Raw genomic sequence first — 25,079 nt, 5'->3', positions numbered from 1 at the left:
TTTCCTACATAATAAAAATGATGTATTGACTACTTTTTTTCTTGTTCAAGCAATCCCTCCCTCTTCTGAGTCAGGGTGCGACAGTCCAGAGCACAGCCGAGCCTGGGAGACAGGATGGGCAAGTTTGGTGTTTTCAGTAGTCATTTGTGATGCTCTAAAAGTAAGGGTCATCTGTAGCTGTGTATTCCCCTTATTCTCTAGGGCTTAGGGTGAGGTGGGGCGACTACCAAAAAAAAATCCCAGCAGATTTCATTCACCTCCCAGGAATGAGACTGAAACACTTCCTCTCTCTCTCTCTCTCAGTAAGGCCACTTAAACAAACTTTTGAAAATCCCTCTTAATAAACAGAAAACCAAGGATGCAGATTATGGCAGAAACATAGGGTATGGAATTTTCTGTTTCATTTAATGAGAAAATATCGTCATCATTAAAAAATAAAACAGTTCACATACTGACCCCCATTAGCAAATATGAAATGTCACTTATCAAAAATGCTGAAAATTATTTGGTTTAAAACATTACGTAGCAAACTTCAAACAAATTGAACTTCGTGGTTAAGTCACAGACCTGACCTGCCTTCTGCGGAGATTGGGGGGGGGGGGGGGGGCGGTGGTTTCAGGCACTAGGCAGCCGGGCGCCCGGAAGTAGCCCACCCAGGAGAGAGGAGCTTAGCTGGCATTAGGTATCATCTGAGACTCATCACACTCTCCAGAGCTCCTCGGATTACCAGGCAAGGTTGCCTCTCACAACATTTGCAGGAGGAAGCACTGTCATTCCAAGCTATCCTCTGTGCTCAGAGTCTGGAAGGGTCTGCCTCCCTCTAAAATATTTTGAAAGTAGCCAACAGCTAAGCTTTGGTGAGCTCTGCCTCAATTTCTTCATCTCTAAAATAAGAATAGTAATAGTGGTGCTTACCTCATGGGGTGTTGTGAGAATTACAGCCCTCAGTTGATGATCATTATCATTACTTAGTAGTAATTATTATTAGTAATACTTCCTCCAGATTGTTGCATGGATTGCAGTATGTGCAAATAAACAGATTTTAAGGGCTTCCTGAGACTGGCAGTAGGGAGGCAGTATTTAAGAGTGGAGGCTTTCTGCCAGACTACCAGCTGCGTTTGTATCCAGGATGGCCACTGAGGAGCTGTGTGCCCTTGGGCAAGTTGCTTAACCTCCCCGAGCATTTCTTTCCTTATTTTTTTTTTTAATTTTTTAAATGTTTATTTTTGAGAGAGAGAGAGAGAGAAACAGAGACAGAGACAGAGTGGGAGCAGGAGAGCGGCAGAGAGAGAGGGAGACACAGAATCCTAAGCAGGCTCCAGGCTCTGAGCTGTCAGCACAGAGCCCCACATGGGGAGCCAACTCAGGAACTGTAACATCATGACCTGAACCGAAGTCGGATGCTCAACCGACTGATCCACTCAGGCACCCCTCTTTCCTCATTTTTAAAGTGAAAGTAATAACGCGCATTTCACTACCTGGTAGGAAGAGGCTGGGCTAGGCTTTCTACAGCCAGAGCATCTGAGCTGTCCAAAGGGCCTGGAAAGTGAGGGAATATTATTCTAATAGGATAATGATGTTATTCTAGTAACAGTACTACCTATCTCAAAGGGTAGTTATGAGGCATGAGCACATGCAGAGCGCTTTACAACAATGCCAGACAATAACTATGTACTATTATTGTTATCTCCATTTTGTAGATGAGGAAATTGAGGTCCAGAGGCATTGAGCCCCGACCCCAGAAGCATGCCATTAGTGGGTGGTAGGGCCGGCACTGGAATCCAGGGGTTCCGTCAGTGCCCCGCAGCTGCCCAGCCTGGGAACTAGACAGCTCCTCTCCCTCCACTCCCCACCCCCCGGGAAGGCGCCCTGGGAACGGAAAGCTGGCCGCGCTCCAAGTCCCAGGGGCCCTGGAGCCCTGCCCCCGCTGCACCCTCCCCCAGCCTCAGAACAAAGTACACTGCGCCGCGGGAACATTCCAGCCCACTGAAGGCCGGCCGCGCCCCCGGAGCTGTGCAGCGCGTCTGCGGGCCCCCGGCCGAGCCCCGCGGAGCCCCTCCGCACCCCCCGCCCCTCCGGCCTTCCTGCCCAGCGCGCGTGCAGACGCGATTGCACCGGAGGAATTCGCTCTTCCCTTTCTTAACCTCCCCGACCCGACTCTCAAAAGGCCGAGGGACGCGGGGGGCGGAGCAGATGCGGAGGCTGGCGTCGGCCCCGGCGGGCTCGGAGCTAAGCTGCATTCCCCGCGGCGCCCTGCCTTGGCAGCGCCGGCTCCCGGGCGCGCTGGGCCCTGGCCCGGCGGCCCCCACGGCCTCACTTTACTCCTTCATAAGAAATTAATGCATGCTTTTGTTAAGAAAATAGGACAAGTAGAACTAGGAGAAAGATCTCCGTGCATCCTACCCCTCGGAGACAACTGCTATTAATTTTGATTACATCCTTCCAGACTTCCCTGTGCACAAAACACTCAGACATATATTAACGTGGAAAGGGAGCATGCAATTATACCGTTGTTTTTAAATGAACGGACTTTAGTTTTCAGAGCAGTTTTAGGTTTACAGAAAATTGAGATCGTGCAGAGTTCCCATGCACCTCTTGTCCCCATGTACCTGCTGTCCCCATCTTCACAGTTTGTCCTCTTATTAGCATCTTGCATTCGAGTGGCACACTCATCACAACTGATGGACCAGTGTTGATACACTATTATTCATTAAGCCCATAGCTTAATTAAGCTTTCCTTTTGGTGCTGTAAAGTTCAAAGTTCAGATAAATGCGTAATGTCTGTGTCCCCCATTACAGTGTCATACAGAATAGTTTCCCCCACCCTAAAAAAATCCCCTGGGCTCTACCTAGTCATCCCTCCCTTTGGGACCTGGTGCAACCACCGATCTTTTTACGGTCTCTCTAGTTTTGCCTTTTCCAGAATGTCACATAGTTAGTCATACAGTAAGTACTTAGCTGTCCTTCCCTGTGGCAGGCTGGCTTCTTTGGCGAAACAGTATGCTTCTAAGTTTCCTCCATGTCTTTTCATGGATTAATGGCTCATTTCTTTTTAATGCTGAATAATATTGCATTGTATGAATGTACCGCTGTTTGTTTATCCTTTCACCTTTGGAAGGACATCTTGGTCACTTCCAGGTTTGGGCAGTTGTGAACAGGCTGCTATAAACGTTCATGTGCAGGTTTATTGCACTATTTTCCAGCTTGCTTTTTTTCAATCACATTATGAATGGGTTTCGGTATTGTAAACACAGATACAGATCATCATTTTAACGGCTATGTAAGATTCTATCACAGTTTATTTAACCAGCCTCTATTGTTAAGCAAATAGATTGTTGTCCTGGATTCTGACCTCCTAAGCCTACCCCAACTGGTTGGTCTACACTTGACAGTATCTTGTAGTTCAGGCTTGGCTGCCTGAGTCTTGTGTTCGAATCCCAGATACCCCACTTACTTACTGGGTGACCCCGGGATGAAGTACTTAATTCCCTATGATTTGGTTCCTCATCTGTGAAATGGAAATAATAATTGTGCTTATTGTGAAGATGAATGGAGCTGATACACGTGGAGTATTTAGCACAGTTTAGAACCTGGCACATGTTAACCCATAATAAAACGTAGCTCTTATAACAGACAAGTAATACAGAACCTGAAAAGCCAGGGTGTTGTATAGTCTTTGATAGATGTTGGGTGAAATCACAAAGAATGGTGAGATACTCATGGTGAAGGTACTTCAGCGAGTGAGGGGCAGTAGCCGGCAGGCCGAGAAGGCTTCAACGAGAAGGATAGGGGCTGGTTTAGTCTCAGGACACGAACTTCAAGGGAATAGTGGTTTTGTAGAGAAAAAAAGAAGGATCAGTAGTCTAGAAAAGTCAAAGGAGAGCAAGGAGGACCCCTCCCCCACCCCTGGGCCTGTGATCTGTGGGGTAAAGGAGAACACCCAGCGGCTACATGAGAGGGCTGTAAGAAAAGCAATGTTCTCAGGCAGAACGAGATTTCAATGAAGGCAAGAAGAGGAAATGAATGTTTGGAGAGGAGACTGCGGATTTAGGGGATATTGCTGAGGGTGGACCGGAGGTTGAGGTCGCAGTGGAAGAATGGGGAATTTAGGAAGAGCGGGCATGAAATTAATAAGCATAAGAGTCTGTATGAGGGTGGATGACCATCAATGGATGTTGAGTTTTACTATTTTTTAAAACTTTTATTTTAATTTTGAATTTACTTTTTAGATTGAAAAATCTATCACATTATTATAGGACTCTTCTCTTATATTCCATTCATACCATAAATTTTAATGATTTTTTAAAAAATGTTTATTTTGAGAAAGAGATAAGAGATCGAGCAGGGGAGGGGCAGAGAGAGGGAGACAGAGAATCCCAAGCAAACTCCGTACCATCAGTGCAGAGCCGGAGGAGGGGCTTGAACTCATGAACCGTGAGATCGTGACCTGAGCGGGAATCAAGAGTCAGATGCTTACCCGACTGAGCCATCCAGGCGCCCCAAGTTTTAATGATTAATTTCAAATTTATACCAACCCTTCATCCTTAGGATAACACAGACTTGCAGGATGTATTATCTTTTTAATATATTGTTGAATTCTTCACTTTGCTGTTATTTTGTTTAGGACTTTTTTGCATCTGTGTTTGTTAACAAGATTGATTTATACTTTTCCTTTCTTCTAATATCCTTGGTAGGTTTCAGTAACAAGGTGATGCTGGCCTCATACTTTGAGTTTGGGGTATGTTTCCTCTCTTCTATTTTCTGAAACAGTATGTGTAATCACGACAATTTTCCTTCTTAAATATTTATTAGAATTTGCCAGTGAAGCCATCTGGGACTGGAGTTTTCTTTGTTGGAAGATTCAAATTATGAATTCCATTTGTTTAATAGATATAGTACTAGTTAGATGTTCTATTCGTTTTGTTGGTTTTTGTAAGTGGTAGTTTTGTAGCTGCTGTCTCAAACTCAAATTTTTAATGTATTTGAAGACACAAGTTGTTCATCGTCTTATCTTTATAATGTCTATAGGATCTGTAGCTATGTCTTTTTCTCATTCTTAATATTGGTAATTAATGCCTTCTCTCTTTTATCAGTTTTCCCAGGGGCTTTTTCATGTTATCAATGTTTTCACAGAACAGTCTTCTAGATTTTGATCATCCTATGTATCTTAAGTTTATTATTATTTTTGCTGCAAGAGTTCCTGCTCTTATCTTTATGGATTTTTAAACATTTGACTTGTTGAAACACAGAGCTACCATATGACCGAGGATTACACTTCAAAATATATTCAAGAGAAATGGAAACATGTTCACACAAGAACTTGTACCTGAATGTTCATAGCGACATTGTTCCCATAGCCCCAAAGTGGAAACAACCCAAATGCCACCAACTGGTAATGGAAAACAAAATGTGTTGTATCCGTACCATATTAGTTTGCTAGGGCCGCCATGACGAAATACTACATTCTGGGGGACTTAGACAATGGAAATTTATCCTCTCATGGTTCTGGAGGCTAGAAGGTCAAGATTGAGATTTTCAGGTTTGATTTCTCCTGAGGTAACTGCCCTTGACTTGCAGATGACATTGTCTCACTGTGTCCTCACCTGGCTTTTTCTCTGTTCATGTGCATCCTTGGCAACTCTTCCTCGTCTTAGAAGGACACCAGTTCTGTTAGATGAGGACCCCATACCTTTATGACCTCACGGAGCTCTTAAAAGATGCTACTAACTCTGTATATAGTAACATTGGGGGTTAGGACCTCAACATATGAATTTGCGGGGAGCACAATTCTGTTCATAGCGATCTTGTCCCACGTCTGTCAGTTCTCATCGCTGTAGAGAAATTCTGTGTGAATATGCCATGTTTGATTTATCTGCGCTACAGGTAATGGGCATTTGGTTAGTTTCCAGTTTGAGGATATATGAATAGTGCTTCTATGAACATTCCGTACCTTTTAGGTAAACATTAAACATTTCTGTTGGATGTATATATATATATACCTAAGAATTACTGGGTCCTTATTTTCAGCCTTACAAGATACTGATGAACATTTTTCCCATAGATAGTTTACACTCTTACCAGCAATTTCTGAGAGTTCTGTTTGTTCCACATTTTTGGCAACACTTGGTATTATCTGATTTTTTTCCTATTTTTTTTTTTTTTTAGTCAATTCTGGAGATAGTGTGAAATATCTAATGATGTTAATCTGTATTTCCTTCATGACTAGTGGAGTTAAGTACCTCTTCTGTGTCTGTTGGCCACTGGAATATAATTTATTGTGAAGTGGCTATTCATTTTCTGTTATTTTGTTATTGCTTTGTAGGGCTTTTAAATGTATTCTGGCCAGATAAAAACATCCTCTCTTATTGAAAATATCTTCTTACATACCATGGTTTGCCATTTGACTAACTTTCATCTAGAAGCCACTTTCATTCTTAATATAGACCAGTCTATCCTTTCTCCCTAGATAGTCAGCTCATTATTTTGGTCCCGTTTTAAAGAATCTTTACATACTACAAGATTGTGAAGATGTTCTCTTATGTTTCTTTCTAAAAGGAGCTTCCCCCCGCCCCCATTTATATTTAGATCTGCAGTCAGTTGGAATTATTTTTCATGTGTGACCTCAGATAGAGAACAAAATTCTTTTTTCCATATAAACGTTCAATTAGCCTGACACTGTATATTAAAATATTTTCTTTCCCTAGTGTACTGCCATGGTACCTTTGCCGTTAAATAGGTGACCAAATAAACGTGATTCTGATTCTATTTATTGGTTTATTTGTCTATGTTAGAATGATATATTTTATCACTCTACTTATACCTTCTATTAGCTTGAAAATTGTATACTTTTTAATTTTTCTGTTAGCAGTCGCCCCAATGATTACAAATGAATCAGTGACTTACCAAAGTCTAGTGTTATTTGGTGGTTTTACCGCTTTATTTAGACCACTCCAAATATATTTCAGACTTCACAAGATCTCCTTCTGCTTCTCTCCTCGTCTTTCTCCTCCTCCTCCTTTTTCTTGCCAATCAGTAGTCAGTTAGATTTATCTATTTTCCTGCTTATTTTGTTGCTCTTCATTTCTTCCTGCATCTCAGTATTTCCATCTGATATCTCTTTTCCATTTGCCTAAGGAACACCCTTTCGGGTTCCCTTTGAATCGAATCTGCTGGTGATGAAGTCTCTGAATTTGTATTTGTCTGAAAATGTTTACTTTGCCTTCAATCTTGATGAGTGTTTCTGTTGGGTGTAGTATTTCAGCTCTCTGATGATCGCATCATAATTGTATCTTGGATTTCATTGGTTTGTTGAGATTTTTTTACGTCATTCTAATTATTGCTCCTTCAAAGGAAAGCTGTCTCTTTTCTGTTCTAAGATTTTCTTTGGGGGTGCCTGGGCGGCTCAGTTGGTTAAGCATCCGACTTTGGCTCAGGTCATGATCTCATGGTTCGTGAGTTTGAGCCCCGCGTCAGGCTCTGTGCTGACAGCTCAGAGCCTGGAGCCTGCTTCAGAATCTGACTCCCTTTTCTCTGCCCCTCTCCCTCTCACACTCTGTCTCTCTCTCTCTCAAAAAATAAATAAATGTTTAAAAAAATTGAAAAATAAAAGATTTTCTTTGTGCCCGAGTTTGTGATTTGTCTAGGTGTGGCTTTCTGTTTCTTATCTTCTTTGCGAGTTTGTAGTAATTCTTACATCTGTGACCTGATATCTTTCATCGGGTCTGGAACCTCCTGAGCAATTGTCTCTTCACATATGTTTCTGTGTGACTTTCTTCTTCTTCATGTATAGGACTCTAATTACATGTATGTTAAGGCTTTTTAGTATATTGCTTGTTTTACTTCTATATTGCATCGAATTTTGACTCTCCATACAATCTGGATATTTCTTCAGTTCTATTTTTTTAGTACATTAATTCTCTCCTCAGCTTTGTCTCCTCTGCCATTAATTCCACACACTCAGTTCTTATTTGTTGGTTATGGTATTCTTAATCTCTAGAACTTCCGTTTGGTCCTTTTTTATGGTTTCTAGTTCTTTGATGAAGTTCTGAGGGAATAAAAGAGTTACCTGGCATATTCACAAGCAGGTAGACTCTTGCCCTAAGGCTGACTTTGGAATCATCTGAGAAGCTGCCGGAACCTATTGCTACATGGACTGTGCCCAGGTGGTGAACAGCTCTCTGCTAACCAACAAAAGAGCTTCTTGGTTTATGGATGGAAGTTCCAAGGTGCATGGAACAGCATCCTGCTTGGAAGGCTGCCATTCTGATTGAAAAATGGTTAAAAACAAATCAGCTCAGTGGACTGAGTTACATGCTATTTGCCCCTCTCTGAATTTTTACTGACTCATTGGGGCAGTGGTCAATGGCTTGGCCATATGGTCAAGCAGAAGGGCAATGGAAAACTGGCCTATTAAAGGGATGCATAGAGGATCTGGTTGGCTCAGTCAGTAGAGCATGCAACTCTTGATCTCAGGGTTGTAAGTTTGAGCCCCATGTTGGGTGTAGAGATTACTTAAAAAAATTAAATATTTGGGGCACTTGGGAGGCTCAGTCGGTTAAGTGTCTGACTTTGGCTCAGGTCACGATCTCACAGTTCGTGGGTTCAAGCCCTGCATCGGGCTCTCTGCCATCAGCACAGAGCCTGCTTCGGATCCTTTGTCTCTGTCTCTCTCTGCCTCCCTCTCTCTCTCTTTCAAAAATATGTAAACATTTGGAAAACAAATAAAAAAATAAAGTCTTTTAAAAAAATAAAATAAAGGGATGCCCATAGGGGGCACAGCCCTGTGAAAACCACCATGGGAATTTGAGGGGTGCATTAAAGTGGAACATGTTGATGTCCATCTTACTTGTGCTCAGTTGTGATTTGTAAAGGTGACTGAGCGATGACACTTAGAGGCTAATGCCAATGGAATATTTTTATTACTTACATTTCCCGAGAGGGGGTGTGTTACGCCTCACAGGGTGTAACACATGGAGAAGCACCAGTGTTGGGGGGCGGGCAGAAAGGAATGAAGGGAAGACACAGGCCATCGCCTTTATTAGGGTTTCCATGGGGAAGGCAAGGCAAGGCAGGACAGGGTGACTAGCTTAGGGTTGGCTAGTTTGAACAGTTCAGGCGGGCTCCAGGGCGCAGGGGCTGTTCCCAGCTGTCTAGTCCCTGGCCCTGGGTGGTTCAGGGCAGGGGATGTTGTGTGCTGTGTGAGAGTAAGACAAAGAGGTGTTCAGAGTATGGGCTACAGGTGGCAGGCGAGCTGTAAACAACTGGGGCTGTTAGTTTGGCCCTGAGATGAATGGGCGCCAGACAGACAAATACCGAGTGTAAGAAAATACAGTTAGAACACCAGTAGAAGAACTCCCTTTCAGGATCAGCAGGTCACTGGAGCCAGTGAATAGACATCCTGGTGTGCTCATCTGAGGCAGCCACGTAGGTCCGTGAAATAAATAGACATCCGGGGCTGCAACAATGCAGATGCGGGCTGAATTTAGCCATATTCCTTTCGTACCCTCTGAGGCGTGGAGTGCCAATAAGAACAGTTCCATCTGCCAACAAGAGAGGCAGAGATTGCAGATGGCGCTGGGGAAGGTTTCCTGGGGAGAAGGCCCTGAACGTAGCTGCTAAGTGGGCCTGGTACTGGTGGCCCTGGGCAGCTGCAAATGGGTCCTGGCAAGAGCAAATACTCACTCCGCCCGGGCTTTGCCTACCAAGCAATAGAGAGAAACGCTCAAGAGCGCTGTAGAAAAACCGGAACTAGGGGCGCCTGGGTGGCTCAGTCGGTTGAGCATCCGACTTCAGCTCAGGTCACGATCTCGCGGTCCGTGAGTTCGAGCCCCGCGTCGGGCTCTGGGCTGACGGCTCAGAGCCTGGAGCCTGCTTCCGATTCTGTGTCTCCCTCTCTCTCTGCCCCTCCCCCGTTCATGCTCTGTCTCTCTCTGTCTCAAAAATAAATAAAACGTTAAAAAAAAAAAAAAATAGAAAAACCGGAACTGAAGACACTCCACCAGTCTGGGCCTCCAAGTCACATGTCTTCAGGCCAAGGAACGTGCTCTATAGCCCATAACGTCCAACAATGGGCAGAGAGATCTCCTCCCCAGAGTCATAGTTGTTTTTGTTTTTTAAAAATTTTTATTTAAATTCTATACAGTGCACATACAGTGCAATATTGGTTTCAGGAGGAGAATTCAATGATTCGTCACTTGCCTACGACCTCCAGTGCTCGTCACAGCAAGTGCCTTCCTTAGTACCCATCACCCATCTGGCCCTTCCCACCCCCACCCCCCCCCCCGCCCCCACCTTCCTCCATCAACTCTCAGTTTGTTTTCCATGTGAAGAGTCCTTGGAGTTATAGTTTGATAGAGAACTGGAAGGGGTGCTTAAAATGGTGGTTGTCTAAAATGGGAGAAGACACCAGCATGAAGCGCTGGCCGAAGGCCCTCACGAGTGTGTGCTCATACTCAACGCAGGGGTGCCAAGGCGGGGTCCCTACTAGGTAGACCCCTCTGCTTTTTCAGTGGATTTGGGAACTTTGATGCAAATTCCAGGTGGTCAACTGATTGCAGTACGCCAACGGATGTCAGAACAGACTCCAGTTTTTATCCCCAGCCCCAGAAGGCTGTTAGATATTCCATTCGGCTTCTCCACCTCTCAGCTGCCTCTTGTGGACTTGTCTGATGCCCACTGTGGAAAGACGAACTCCACATTTCCTTTTTCTGAATGTTGACCCTATAATTTTTCATTGCCTGTTGGATCTCCAGTCCTCCAATCAGATGCGTTTCATATCCTGTCCAAAGTCTCTAATTGTCCTCAGTCTGGTAGGCATTATCCAGTCTACCATCCATGGAAACATAAGTCCCTCTTTCCATAGATTTTTTTTTTTTCCATTGTGGGTGAATATACATCGACAGGAAATTTACCGCTTAAGCCATTTTAGAGTGTACAATTCAGTGGCATTGAGTACATTTTCAATGTTGTGCAATCATCAGCACTAGTTCCAGAACGTTTTCATCACCCCCAAAAGGAAGCCCCATGTCCATTAAAAAGCCACTCCCCATTCTGTCTCCCCCAGTCCCTGGCAACCACTCATCTATTTTCTGTCCCTAGGGATTTGCCTGTTCTGGATATTTTATGTAAATGGAATTGTATAATATGTGGCCTTTTGTGTCTGGCATCTATCACTGGGCATGTTTTCAAGGTCACAGACCTTTATAGACAGTGTTTTCTAAATATTCTTCAGTTACTGTTTTGATTTCTTCTTTAATTCAGAAGTCAGTTAAGAGATGACTTTCTAAGTTTTCTTCCAAGTTTTGTTAGTTTTATATTAGTTTTATTCATCCCTATAACACATAGATTTAGTCCACTTCTGTAACATTTTGCGTTCTCTGTTTTATCCTCTGTGTGGTCTGTTTTTGTGCGTCGCTTTTGGGCGATTTGGAAAGTAGTCAGACTATTTTTAGTTCTCCTGGTGGTCATCCTTGTCATTTTAAATCATGTTTAACTAACATTTCTCAATTCGTCATTTTCAGAAAGGAAACGATGTCATTTTCTCTCTCCTAAGAAAAATGGAGTTATTAGTGATTTAAATAATCTCTCTCGCAGCTGCTATGGAAATGGGTTGGCCATTTCTTCAAAAAATTAAACGAAGCATTGCTATGTGATCCAGTAATCCCAATTCCGGGTGTGTATCCAAAAGAAGTGAGTGAAAGCAGGGACTTGAACAGATATTTGTACACCCATTTTCATGGCAGGGTCGTCGTACACAGTAGCCAAATGACAGAAGCAACCCAAGTGTCCATCAACAGATGAAGAAATAAGCAAAATGCGGGCCATGCATGTAACGGATATTACTCAGCCCTAAAACTAAGGAAGTTCTGAGACACGCCACAACAGGGATAAACCCAAAGACATTATGCCAAGTGAAAGAAGCCAGTCAGAAGAGGAGAAATGTGGGCGCCTGGGGGGCTCAGTCGTTAAGGATCTGACAAGCTCAGGTCATGATCTCATGGTTTGTGAGTTCAAGTCCTGCATCGGGTGAGCTCAAGCCCCACTCTGGGTGAACTCATGGCCCGCTCTGGGTGAGCTTAAGCCCTGCTTAGAGTGAACAGAAGCCCTGCTTCGGGTGAGCCCTGCTTCCCTCTCTCTCCTCTCTCTCTCTTCCTCTCTCTCCCTCTCTCTGCCTCTCTCTGTCTCTCTCTCTGCCCCTCCTGGGATTCTCTCTCTCTCTCTGCCACACCCTCTCTCTCAGAAAGAAAGAAAGAAAGAAAGAAAGAGAAAGAAAGAAAGAGAAAGAAAGAAAGAAAAAGGAAGAAAAATATACTGTAGGATTCCTCTTATATGAGGTTGCTAAAGTAGTCAAATACATAGAGACAGAATGGTGGTTGCAGGGCTGGGAGGAGGGGGCATGGGGAGCTAGTGTTTAACAGATAGGAAGTTTCAGCTGGGGTAGATGGAAAGGTCCTGGAGATGGATGGTGGTGATGGGTGCACAGCAGTGTCGATGTGCTTAATACCAAGGAACCGTACACTTAAAAATCATTACAATAGTAGATTTTATGTTATGGATATTTTACCACAATAAAAATGAACAAGTAAACAAACAAGCAAATATCTGTTTCTTTTTCTTCTATTCCCCCCCCCCCACCTCCTTTTTTGTGACAATTTTGGGATTTTTTTTTTATCAACAACAATAAACACAACAACAAAAAGCATTTTCAATGTTTTAAAAAAAATTTTTTTTTAACGTTTATTCATTTTTGAGACAGAGAGAGACAGAGCATGAACGGGGGAAGTTCAGAGAGAGAGGGAGACACAGAATCGGAAACAGGCTCCAGGCTCTGAGCTGTCAGCACAGAGCCCGACGCGGGGCTCGAACTCACGGACCGCGAGATCATGACCTGAGCCGAAGTCGGATGCCCAACCGACTGAGCCACCCGGGTGCCCCCTTTTTTTTAAATGATAATTCTAACACTTGTATTATTTTCCTGGTCAACATAATTATTACAGTTAAGAATGTTCAGGGGTGCCTGGGTGGCTCAGTTGGTTAAGCACCGACTTTAGCTCAGGTCATGATCTCGAGGTTCATGAGTTGGAGCCCCGCTTTGGGCTCTTGTGCTGACAGCTCAGAGCCTGGAGCCTGCTTCAGATTCTGTGTCCCTCCCCTGCTAGAACTCTTGTCTCTCTCTCAAAAATAAATAAAAAGAATGTTTACCTGTATGTTTAAATAGATGTAATGCTTACCACGAGTCTTTTTATACCTCAGTTTCCTCCTATGTAAATTCTTAATTTGGATTCATCTTTTGGCTGTTTTTCTCCTGTCTTCAAATAGAGTGGTAGATTTCCTGTTGATGGAATGAATGAGAAGGATTTCACTTCCTGTGTGACACCTTTGGGGGGGCCCTTCCAGCCTGGGGATGGGACAGCTCCCTGCTATTGTTAGTTCCGGTGCAGCTCTGTCCCTTTTGGTTTCCCTCACTTCTTGCCTAAACCTTGTCAATTGTCTCTTCATGAAATTTCCCTCAATTACCCAGTTTGAGCCAGCTTCTGTTCTGGCTGGGTGATGCAACCTCTCCCCCAAGCACCCCATACCTCCTGTCCCTTTTCTCTCTTTCAAGCCCCTCCCCCTCCCCATTCTTTCTTCCTCTTTTTGTCCTCTCCCGTTTGAAGCTAGGTGACAGGCGGTATGCAGGTTAGCATATCACACTCTTCATGCACTCTGTGGTTGCCCTTGTCCCTGGGTGGTCAAGAGCACAGTATTCCTTCTTTTGAAACAGCTCAGGATTCTGGTGGATTTTCAGAACGTGCAGTCCATCTCCCAGCCTCTCAGAAGCCCCACCCTGGCCAGCAGTCAGACAGGCTCCCAGTCCTGCCCTATGCTTTCTTTCTTATAGACAGCCCATTTTATTTCCTCGTCTGACATCTTGGGAGGGTGTGTGAGACCAAATCTGTTACATCAGTGTCTAGATGGAGAGTTAGCTAGTTCAGGCCAAGACATTATAAGTTGCATTTTTATTGCTTTCCCAATCCTTGTGTGCAGCTTTTATTGTGCTAGGAGTTTAAAATGTAATAAACAAGGAGAAAAAAAATATTTTAAGTCACTCTGGCTAAAGACTCCAGCCTAACAAAATCCTTAACAGATCCTTGTAAGTCCTGTTGCCGGGGAGTATTTGTCCAACAGACCTGGAACAGTTTAAAAAGGAGGAATGGGGGGTTTGGTTAACATTAAAGAAACACAAAGATTTTTCATCTGGCTCTGGGGGAGACCAGAGCCACAGAGGGAACAAGAAAAGAAAGAGGGGATTGAGCATTTTTGCAAACAAATGATAAAACTGCCTTTTAAAGAAGGGGGGGGAACCCCTTGTCCAAACAAGACTTTTGCCAGGGTAGGAAATCATTTCTGCAATTGTTTACAATGCTCAAGCAGCCCGTCCAAAGTCAACATGGCCTGGAAGCGTTGCCCTGGAGCCTCCTGCTCTTTGCCAGCCGCCTGCCAGCTCGGGCTCAGCTATTTCTGGGACTTAGTTCCCTCCCTTGAAAAACAAACTGGGGCCCTCACTGTCATCCCCAATAAAACCCCCAGGTTTTTCAGGCTTAATCATGTTTTCCAGAAGAGTTGTCCAAATTGGGGCCTGGGTGCAAAGAGCTGAGTTTGGGAGAGCCAGTTTGGGGGGAAGGGGACCTTTCATGTGCAAGGTGCCAAGGTGGAAATTTCCATTGCACTCCAAGATGGCTCCACCTGTGGCTAAGGAAACCCGTTCTGCCTTCAAAGAGGAGACCCTGGCTAGTGAAATTTGTGCCCCTTCCCACAGTTTGTTCCACAAATCTAGAGAAAAGTTTCCTTTTAATAAAAAGCACCATGATTGCTAGTAATAACCTCTTCTGGATACCTCTTTAATATAGATAAATGTCTGTTATCTAATTGATCTCCACTATGAGAAAGGCACTGTTAATCTCAAACATAAATGAGATTGACTAAATAAAGTTAATCTATGTGTCTCCTTGTTTTCATGTTAGTAATACAGTCACGTGGTTTGCAAATTTTAAAGTGAAAGTAAAGCCCTCCCTTGCACTCTGTCTCCACCTGCCCATAGGTAGCCAGTGTTGTTCGTCTCTTGTGTATCTTTCCGGAGGTGCTTTATGCATATAAGCAACTTAGAGTGGCGCCAGGGGAGAGTATCGCACTGAGACAAAGGAGTCCCAGGCGCTAGTCCTGCTTCTGTCTCCAATGTGCTGTGTGACATTGTGCATGCCACTTTCCCTCTCTGGACCTCATCTGTGTCATCTGTGAAACTGGGAATACAAATAGCTAACATTCGGTTGGCTTATATGTACCTGCCACCGTGCCAAGTGCTCCCATATGTATTAGTTGAATTAAGATCACCACAACCACATAAGGAGGCATCATCAGCCCCATTTATCAGTGACAAAACCAAGACCTCGTGAAATTAAATAACGTGTCCAGGTCATAGCTAATTAGAGGAGGAACCTGAATTTTATGAAGCTAGGTAATCTAACAGTAGAGCTCTTAGCCACTCGAACCACTATGATATTCCTCTTCCTCTCATTGATGATATTGACAATACCAAATGATGGCTTGAGGCAGGAGGCTGTCCCAGAGCTGTTCCTTCCAAGTCTGCTATCAGGAACTGGTTCCAGTTCCTGTGAAGCTCTGGCCAGGCAGCTCTGACTCACTCAGCCCCATTTAGATGGGATGGTGGACAGCTGGCGAAGAGCAGGAGACAGCAGGGCAAGGCTCAGGCACGAACCCTGATGTCAGTCCCCTGCCTCCCTCCTGGGCATCAGGACAACTCCTTAAAAACAATCATTTTAAAATTTTTATCAAAAGTAGTAATGCACATATTTAAAAAGCCAACTAATATTTGAAGGCTTTTAGCAAAAAGCATCCGAGAACAACCGCTTTTAACCCTTCTGGCTACTTTTTAATGTATTTATCTCCATTATTATAAATCCGGGGTTTGCTTTTTCTGTAAAAGGGCCAACTTTTCCCATAAAGGGCCACATAGGAAATACCTTCAACTTTGTGGGCCAGCATGTTGCAACCTCTCAGCTCTTCTTGTAGCTACAAAGCAGCTGTAGGTAAATGAGTGGGTGTAGACACATCCCAGCACAACCTTATTTACAAAACCAGAATTGGCCAGTGGGACATCATTTGCTGACACCTGTTCCAATTGCTTTAACTTCTCTTCCTCAATATTCTTGATGTGTAAGTTTAGGGATTACCTGTTCATTTTCTATTGTGGTAGATAAAAATTGACCTTTCTTAAACAGCTCCCCTTTCTGTAGTTGTTTATGTTCCTAAGCCATGCTAATAGAGTTATATTGTAATTATCAGTGAAATCAGTATTCAATGTTTGCTTATTATGACTGAGTAAATACTGTTCTTTACTGAGTCAAGTAATGTACCATGTGACATTTCCTTTCTCATGTAGGCTTTATTTTTACCGGGAGTTGATAAGGCTCTCATTCTTTTTTTTTTATTTGCATGGTTTCTTTGACCTTCAACAGCCCCTGTTGGACAATTTTCTATGTGGGTAAGCAGATAATGTGTCAATGTCTCTTTTTTTCAGTGCCATTGTTTTACCAGAGTCTCTCCTAGAGCATTCTAGCCTCCTGCTCCACTGTGGACTGCTCCCTTGAGCTTGGGCTCAGATCCTATCCCAGGGCTTCCTTTCTCCACTTGATCTCTTTTCTGTGTTGGATCTCTTTTCCCCAGATGTGATGTCTTCTTCTCTGACTTACTTCCTCATTTTGCTGGAGCACATCCTCTAGTAGCTGTCCGAGAAAGGGAACACGGGAGATAAAATGGCGAAGTTTGGTATATCTGGAAATGCCTTTAATTTAACGTCACTGTTGAATGATAATTTTGCAGAATGGAGAGTTCTAGACTAGAAATTACTTTTGTCTCAATATTTTGAGAGATACAGGTTGTTAGAAGTCTGCTACATTTTTGATCCTTAATTCTTTGCGTGCAATCTTTTTTCCCCTCAAGAAGTTTTTATGTTCTTCTTTTTATTCCTAATGTTCTAAAATTTCTAGTCATTGTGCCAGGCACTCAATAGACCCTTTCAATTTGGACATTCACGTCCTTCAGGTCTGAGAAATTTCTTTGTAATATTTCTTTCATAATTTCCTTCCCTCCATTTTATTTTTTCTTTCTTTCTGACACTCCAATTCATTGGCTTTTAGACCTCTTGGATTGTCCCTTAATTTAAAAATGTTCTTTGTGGGGCGTCTGGGTGGCTCAGCCAGTTAAGCGTCTGACTCTTGATTTCAGCTCAGGTGACAATCTCATGGTTTGTAAGTTTGATCCCTGCATCGGGCTTTGGGATGACAGTGTGGAGCCTGCTTGGGATTCTCTCTCTCTCTCCCTCTCTTTTGGCTCTTCTGCACATGTTCTCTCTCAAAACAAATAAATAAATTTTTTAAAAAGTGTTCTATTTTCTGCCTTTATCTTTTTATTTTTGGAAGAATTTCCTAGACTATTCCTTCCAGTATTTCCATTTAAATTATTTTTATTCTAGCTACCATACTTTAGATTTCTCAAAGCTCCATCTTGTTCTCTCTTGCCTTTTTTTTTTTTAATGTTTATTTACTTCTGAGGGAGACAGAGAGCCGGCAAGGGAGGGGCAGAGAGAGAAGCGGACAGAGGATCTGAAGCGGGCTCTGCTGACAGCAGAAAGCCTGATGTGGGGCTTGAACTAACGAACCAGGAGATCATGACCTGAGCTAAAGCCAGACGCTTAACCGACTGAGCCACCCAGGTGCCCCACTCTGTTGCTTTTTATGGTATTGTTTTCTTTTTATGCATTCACAATCTCCTCTCTTACTCTTCTGAGAATATCAAGTATGGATGGGACATTTTTAAAAAAAAAATTTTTTTTTTAACGTTTTATTTATTTTTGAGACAGAGAGAGACAGAGCATGAACGGGGGAGGGGCAGAGAGAGAGGGAGACACAGAATCGGAAGCAGGCTCCAGGCTCTGAGCCGTCAGCCCAGAGCCCGACGCGGGGCTCGAACTCACGGATCGCGAGATCGTGACCTGAGCTGAAGTCGGCCGCTTAACCAACTGAGCCACCCAGGCGCCCCTGGATGGGACATTTTTATTTGTGTTATTCTGCTCCCTGCATTGTCCTTGTCTCCCCCAAGTTCTTGTTTTCCTTTTGCTTTATTCTGTCTTTAGTGTTGGAGGCTTTCTTCAACTTATTGAATCTTTGTCTCTTCTTATTAAAGAGTGAGTCACCGAAAAGCTTTATGGAAGTTCTGTTGTCATAGAGAGGGCTGCCAACTGGTGATCCTCACCGAAGGAGACGGAGCAGGCAGAGTATTTTCTGGAGGAGATGCCTAAGTGTCATTATCAACCAAACTTGTTGTTTTCAGCCTTCTCTTTGCCTTCTGCTTTACCAGGTCCCCCAGTCACTGAGCCTCTCTGGCTTGCTTCTCGTGGTATCACCGATGTATATAATCTCTTCGGAGTCAGCTGCTTCTACTCTGATATGACTGACTGGGCTGTCTATCAGCTTTTCATCCTCCCAGCATGTTGACCAACCCTTTCCCCCTATTGTTTCCATTCTTGTGCTCTTGTCTTTGTGGGCTTAGAGTTTGTTCTTAGTACAATACCACCCCCCCCAAAATGGCCTCTTGGCTTCCATCCAAGGAAGTCTATTATCCGCACACAAGCAAGAGTGGTCCTTTAAAATGTAAGTCACAAAGGGCGCTTGGGTGGCTCAGTCGGTTAAGGGTCTGACTCTTGATTTCAGCACAGGTCGTGATCTCACTGTTTGTGAGTTCAAGCCTCGCATGGGGAGTCAGTGCAGAGCCTGCTTGGTATTCTCTCTCTCCCCCTCTCTCTGCCCCTCCCCCACGAATGCTTTCTCTCTCTTTCTTTCTGTCTCTCTCTTTCTTTCTCTCTCTCCCTCTCTCTCTCAAAAATCAATAAACATTAAAAAAGTTTTTTTAAATAAAATGTGAGTCACAATACCAACATGTGGATATTCCATAGGATGCTGCCCTAACCTCTTTAATAGTCAAAGTGTGATGAAGAAGTGAGCAGGGATAGGGTGAGAGATGGTCCTAGATTTAAAATATTTACGAGACATACTAACAAAATTCAATGTGTGTTCCTGAGTTATACAAACCAGCTGTAAAAAGGCATTTTGGGGGCACCTGGGTCGCTCAGTCGATTGAGTGTCCGACTTCGGCTCAGGTCACGATCTCACGGTTCATGGGTTCGAGCCCCGCATCCATCTCTGTGCTGACAGCTCCGAGCCTGGAGCCTGCTTCAGATTCTGTGTCTCCCTCTCTGCCCCTCCCCTGCTCACATTCTTTCTCTCTCTCTCAAAAATAAATAAAAAACTTAAAAAAAAAAAAAGGCATTTGGAGCACTTGGTGAAATTTGAATATAGATATGAAAGAATCATTAATTTTGTTAGGAACAAGCCTAGTATCATGGTTGTGCAGGAAATGTCTTTATTTTCTAGAGATGCATATTTAATTATGATGAAGCACCATGACGTCTGAAAATTTGCTTTAAAAAACTCAGCACAAAAAAAAAAAAAGCGAACATGGTAAAATGTTTAAATGTAAATGTTTAAGTGTTAATGTTTAAATCTGGGTGATAGGTATACATTATCTACTTTCCCTACTTTTACATATGTTTGAAATTTGTTTTTAAAGGAGAGAGGTGAGGGGGGAGTAATATGCTGCTTAAGCTTTTCTGTGGCTTCGCAATTCCTTAAAGTAGAACCCAAAGCTCTTAAGGCGGCCTTCAAGGCCCTGCAAGGTCTGGGCCCCACCTGCCCCTGGACCTCAACCTCTGCTGCTTTGCCCTGTTCCCAGGATCCCAACCACACTAGCTTCCTCCTTGTCCTTACCAAGCCCATTACTGCTCTCTCGGGGTCATTACTGTGACTCTCGCCTCTGCCTGGCATGTTCTCCCTGTATCCCCGTAGTCAGTGGGGAACCCCTGCCTCATTCTGGATTCTGCTTTGACATCGGCTGATCAGAAAGACCTTTTCTGGCAGTTTACCTAAAAACGACACTCCCCCCCGACTTCTCCACACCATTTCCCATTCCCCTTTCCCTGCTTTTGTTTCTTTATAGCATTTATTATCACCTGCCTTTTTTTAAAAAAACATTTTATTTTTAGGTAACCTCTATGCCCCACATGGGGCTCAAACTCATGACTCCAAGATCAAGAGTCACGTGCTCCACTGACTGAGCCAGCCAGGCACCCCTATCACCTGCCTTAAAAAGAAAATTCTGATAAAATGTACATATGTGAAATTTGCCATTTTGACCATTTTAAAGTGTAGAATTTGGTGACATTAAGTGCATTCACATCTCTGTGCACCGTCACCACCATCCATCTCCAGGACGTTTTCATCTCCTCCAGCTGAGACTCTGTGCGCATCAAACACTAGTTCCCCCTTCCTCCTTCCCCTGGCCCCTGGCAACCACCATTCTACTTTCTGTCTCTATGAATTTGACTAGTTTAGAGACCTCACGTAGGTGGAATCATGCAATATTTGTCCTTCTGTGTCTGGCTTATTTCACTTAGCATCATATCTTTAAGGTTCATCCACGTTGCAGCCTGTGTGAGAATTTTGCAGCCCCTGCTGTTTTGTGTATTTATCTATTCATTTGCTTACTGTTGTTGTTGTCTGCCTCCCACTCTCCAGCAGAAGGTATGGTCCTCGGGTGCAAGAGCTTTGCCTGGTTCGCTCACTCACCTACCGCAGTGCCTGGGCATGAGGATGCATTTAATAAATATTTGTTGAGTAACTTGACTCCCATTGGGGCAATCTTTTTTTGCATAGAGCTGGCCTTCTCTGAGCAAGACTTGCCCATTCAGCAAGCACTTTTTGGCCTCCACCGTGCTGATGGAGTGGCAGAGAATAAAAGAAAGAGAAGACAATGAAGCCAATGTAGCTGAGAAGGTAAGAGAGATAGAGTGGATACATGCTTTCATGGTTTGTTTGTTTCTGCCCAACATTTGCTCCTGTTTTTCCGATGACAGGAATGGAATTTTCCCTTGAGGAATCTTCCTTCCCTCCATCTTATCCTCGGTTTCAAGGAAATGCAAGCAACCCAGGCCTGGGATTTTTGTTGCAACCGTTGGGAAACACAGGCACCATTGCACTGAGACCGTAAAACTGGGAGGATGTTAGCCCAGAGTTATGATGACTCCCTGCATTGAAATGGCAATTGAAAGAATGAAAAAAGAATGAAAAAATATTCAAATAATGATCGGTAGGAGACCAAAGTGCCTTCCAAACCCAAAGGTGACCCTTAAATGGTTGTTTTTTGGCTACAAGAGAGGCTAGTGAGAGAGAGAGAGAGAGAGAGAGAGCGAGCTACTTTCTAGGGTGGAGGGTCAAGGAGAGTATGAAGGTTGGAGGTTTTCAAAGCTTTGTGTGGGAGGTTCTGCCAGTTACCCACCCAAGTCCAGCTCCCTTCCTTCCCAGGCACATGGCTAGATTCTATTTCCCAGCCCCCCCACTGCCCCCCTGCAGTGAAGGGTGGCCATGTGACCGGATTCTCTACAGAAGAGTGTGAGTGGTGATGATGCGTGACGTGCGGGGACTCGGGCCTTAAGATCATGGAATGTCTCCTCCTCTTTTCCTTTCCCACCAGCTGGCACCCAGGTACAGTCAGGGAGACCATAAGCGGGCTCTGGAGATGGCAGAGCAACAACCTGGAAGGAACCCGGGACTTGACAGTCTGTGTGAGAGAAAGTTCATCCTTTTGCTCCCTGGGCCATCCTTCTATCAGACCTCTTCATTACAGCAGCTCAGAGCCTTGCCCTGACATCTGGCATGGGCCATCATGGCTAGGGCATCCATTTCTCAAAGTTCGTTTCCTTTTTAAAAACAGTAGGCAGTTGTGGCAGGGTGGGAAAAGCCCGAGACTCAAAGTGAAGAAGTTTGCGTCGTGAAAATAATTAACATTATGTGCTTTGCATTATATCTGACCAAGGTTTCCTCTGTGAGACCTGGTTTCCTCATCCCTACGATGGCAAGCCACAGAGGAACGAGGAGTTCTGGTGACAATTCCGTAAACTGTCAGGTGTCATACAAGTGGGAGGGTCTCTTGGCATCCGGAGCAGGGGCTGCGTCTCCACTGAGAGGCAAGGTGGGGTCATCCGAAGAGGAACCAGGCAACAAAAGTGGTTGGCACCTGCTGCCTGGCCGCCTAGACCGATTGCATGCGAGAGGTCATCAGCGGACTGCGCTCTGAGTCAACTAACTGTAAAAATAGGCGGCATTATAGATACAGTGAGAGCCTGCATGACACCTCAAGTTATGGAGAACAATCCCCACAGAGGGGTGCTGCATTGAAATAACAGCTGTGGCAGTCAGGAGGCCGCCTTCTGAGATGCATGCTGGAGTTTGGCTCTAAATGCCAACATCCTTAGCTAATCTAAGTAATGCATGAGCAGGAAGAATTTGGTGGCTGGGAGCCCAAGTGGAGTTGTATAAAGAACCCTTAAGAGCAGCTAGTAACCTCCGAGCAGTAGGCTCCAGTGCAAGATGGGAAACATAACATTTAATAAAATCTGGGGGTGGGGGGAGCAGGGGTGCCGAGAGGGCTGGGGGTGGGGTCTTGGGTCTTGGCAAGAGGCAGGCTGCTACGGGGCCCCCTGGCAGGGTCTCTGCCACACCACAGATGGTTTTCGTCTCTGTGGTTCATTCGTCCTGGGTGAGATGGGCCCGCCCCGAGTCAGGAGTCCCAGATTAGAAGGTCTACCACTCCCTCATTAAAGAGGGGCTCAGCCAAAAGATTTGGGGGGGAAGATGTATCTCCTACCGAGAAGGGAGGCAGCCTCTTACCCCTGACGTGATAACCCTGTGATTTTTAAACGTTGTTGTTATTATTACTTTTTTACCTTGTGGTTGTTTGGAACTGGAAAATCGTTCCAGAGATCGCCTCGCCCATGCCCCGCCTCCCCCCTACCATCTCCAGCTCTCACTTTACAGTTTGTGGAAACTGAGGCCCCACGGTCACACAGCCAGTTAGGGTCCTTCGAGATCATCTCCTCCAATCCAAACCACCGGTCCCTACTCTGTTATTTGACAGACGTGGATACTGAGGCACAGGGAAAGTGACAAACTGGATTTCATGGCTGGAGGGAGAGGAGTGGCCGGGTTCCCTGGTCCAAACCCAGGCAGTTTTGATCCCCATAGGTCAGCATCTCCCAGCTGAGAGCGATGATCGTCAAAGGCCTCTCTCCTGCTTTGACTCAATGGGTCTCCCTGCAGCCGTTAGCAGCCGAGGAGGGAACCCCTCAGGACAGGGAGTGCTCAGCTGTCCGTATTGGGCCAGACGCCTGCCCTTGAAGCAGTCGGCTGTGCCAGGAGGCAGGACAATTGCGGGTGATGGCAGCTCTTTCAATAATGCAAGTAGATGGAGCCAAGGGGAGGTAGTTCCAGAAGAAGGGATGCCGAGCAGACAATTCTCATGGACATGTACTGCAGCCTCCTTAACCTCGACTCTCCTCATCTGTAAAATGGGGACAGTAATTGTGCCCAGCCTACAGGGCTGTCATGAAGAGTAAACAGCGTAATATATACAAAGTCTGCTTTATGTAAGCACCTAATACATATTAGTTCCTGTCTCCCTTCATTTTTTTTTTTTTTCAGGAGCATTTCTGAAATTGGAAGCTATCCCCAACACCAAACATGCTAATAGAGAAAGTGAAAATTTGGCCTGAAAACTCCAGTTTGAAGAAGGCGAGTGACACGATCTAATTTTTAATGTTTCAAGATCCCTCTGGAGGCTGGGTGGCACAGGGTCAGGAAAGGAGGCAGGGGTGGGAGCAGGGAGAAGGGTTACGGAGCCATTACGATAGCCCAGGTGCGTGGTCCTCCTGGCTTGGTGCAGGGGAGTAGCCGTGGAGATGGGGAGAGGCGGGTCAGACTGGAGACGCTTTGAAAGGAGAGCTGACAGCATTTGGCTGTGGGGAATAAAAGGCACCCACAAATCCATAAGGTGGGCTTCCCTAATTGTTTAAAAAAATGTATTATTTTCAGCTTCTTTTTCCCAAGATTTTTTGGCTGCTTTTTAAAAAAAAATTTTTAAAGTTTATTTTTGAGAGACAGAGAGCAGGGGAGGGACAAAGAGAGAGGGAGACACAGAATTCAAAGCAGGCTCTGAGCTGTCAGCACAGAGACGGATGAGGGGCTCGAACCCACGAACCATGAGACCAGGACCTGAGTCAAAGTCAGACGCTCAACCGACTGAGCCACCCAGTCGCTCCTTTTTTTCTTCTTTTAATATATTGTGCTTATTTTTGAATAGTCAACCCTTTCACATGATCCAAAGTGAAGATATAAAAGGTATGCAGTGGACATCCTCCCTCCGCCAACCACCAGGTCCCCTCTCTGGAAGAAACCCAAATTTTGAATGTAACATTATCATTCCAGGGGTATTTTACGCATGTAGAAGGAAATAAATATATAGGGATACACATATATATGGATGACATACACACACAGAAATGTAGATATATTTCTGCCTTTTTACACAAATAATGGTGTATTATACACATTTTTCTGCACCCTGATTTTTCTACTTAAGGATATATCTTGGGGCTCCTGGGTGGCTCAGTAGGTTAAGCATATGACTCTTGGTTTTGGCTCATGATCCCAGGGTTGTGGGATGGAGCCCCGCATTGGGCTCTGTGCTGACAGCCAGGAGCCTGCTTGGCATTCTCTCTCTCCCTCTCTCTCGGCCCCTCCCCCACTCACTCTCTCAAAAATAAAAATAAAAATAAAAATAAAAATAAAAATAAAAATAGGGGAGCCTGGGTAGCTCAGTTGTTTGAACATCCAGCTTGGGCTCAGGTCATGATCTTGCCACTTGTGAGTTCCAGCCCCACGTCGGGCTCTGTGCTGACAGCTCGGAGCCTGAGCCTGCTTCAGATTCTATGTCTCCTTCTCTCTCTGCCACTGCCCTGTTTGCTCTCTCTGTCTCTCAAAAAAAATATGTATCTTGAAAATTGTCTCTGACTTAATTATATAACAAATTACCCCCAAACTTAGTGGCTTCCCACAGCCACACTCCTATCTCTG

At 44.5% G+C, this 25,079-nt stretch overlaps 1 long non-coding RNA gene across 1 annotated transcript; it reads left to right on the top strand.

The window, feature by feature from the left end:
* The first annotated feature begins 5,796 nt into the window (after positions 1-5,796).
* On the top strand, positions 5,797-23,718 carry LOC122221877. The gene is made up of 3 exons (XR_006203488.1): positions 5,797-5,883; positions 20,826-20,945; positions 23,649-23,718. It is a non-coding gene; the product is annotated as an uncharacterized LOC122221877 (long non-coding RNA).
* Positions 23,719-25,079: the final 1,361 nt, after the last annotated feature.

Source organism: Panthera leo, chromosome B3 (assembly GCF_018350215.1).
Source record: "Panthera leo isolate Ple1 chromosome B3, P.leo_Ple1_pat1.1, whole genome shotgun sequence".
NCBI classification, from domain to species: domain Eukaryota; kingdom Metazoa; phylum Chordata; class Mammalia; order Carnivora; family Felidae; genus Panthera; species Panthera leo.
The sequence above is the reverse complement of the archived record's forward strand: the minus strand, read 5'-3'. Positions and strand labels throughout refer to the sequence as shown.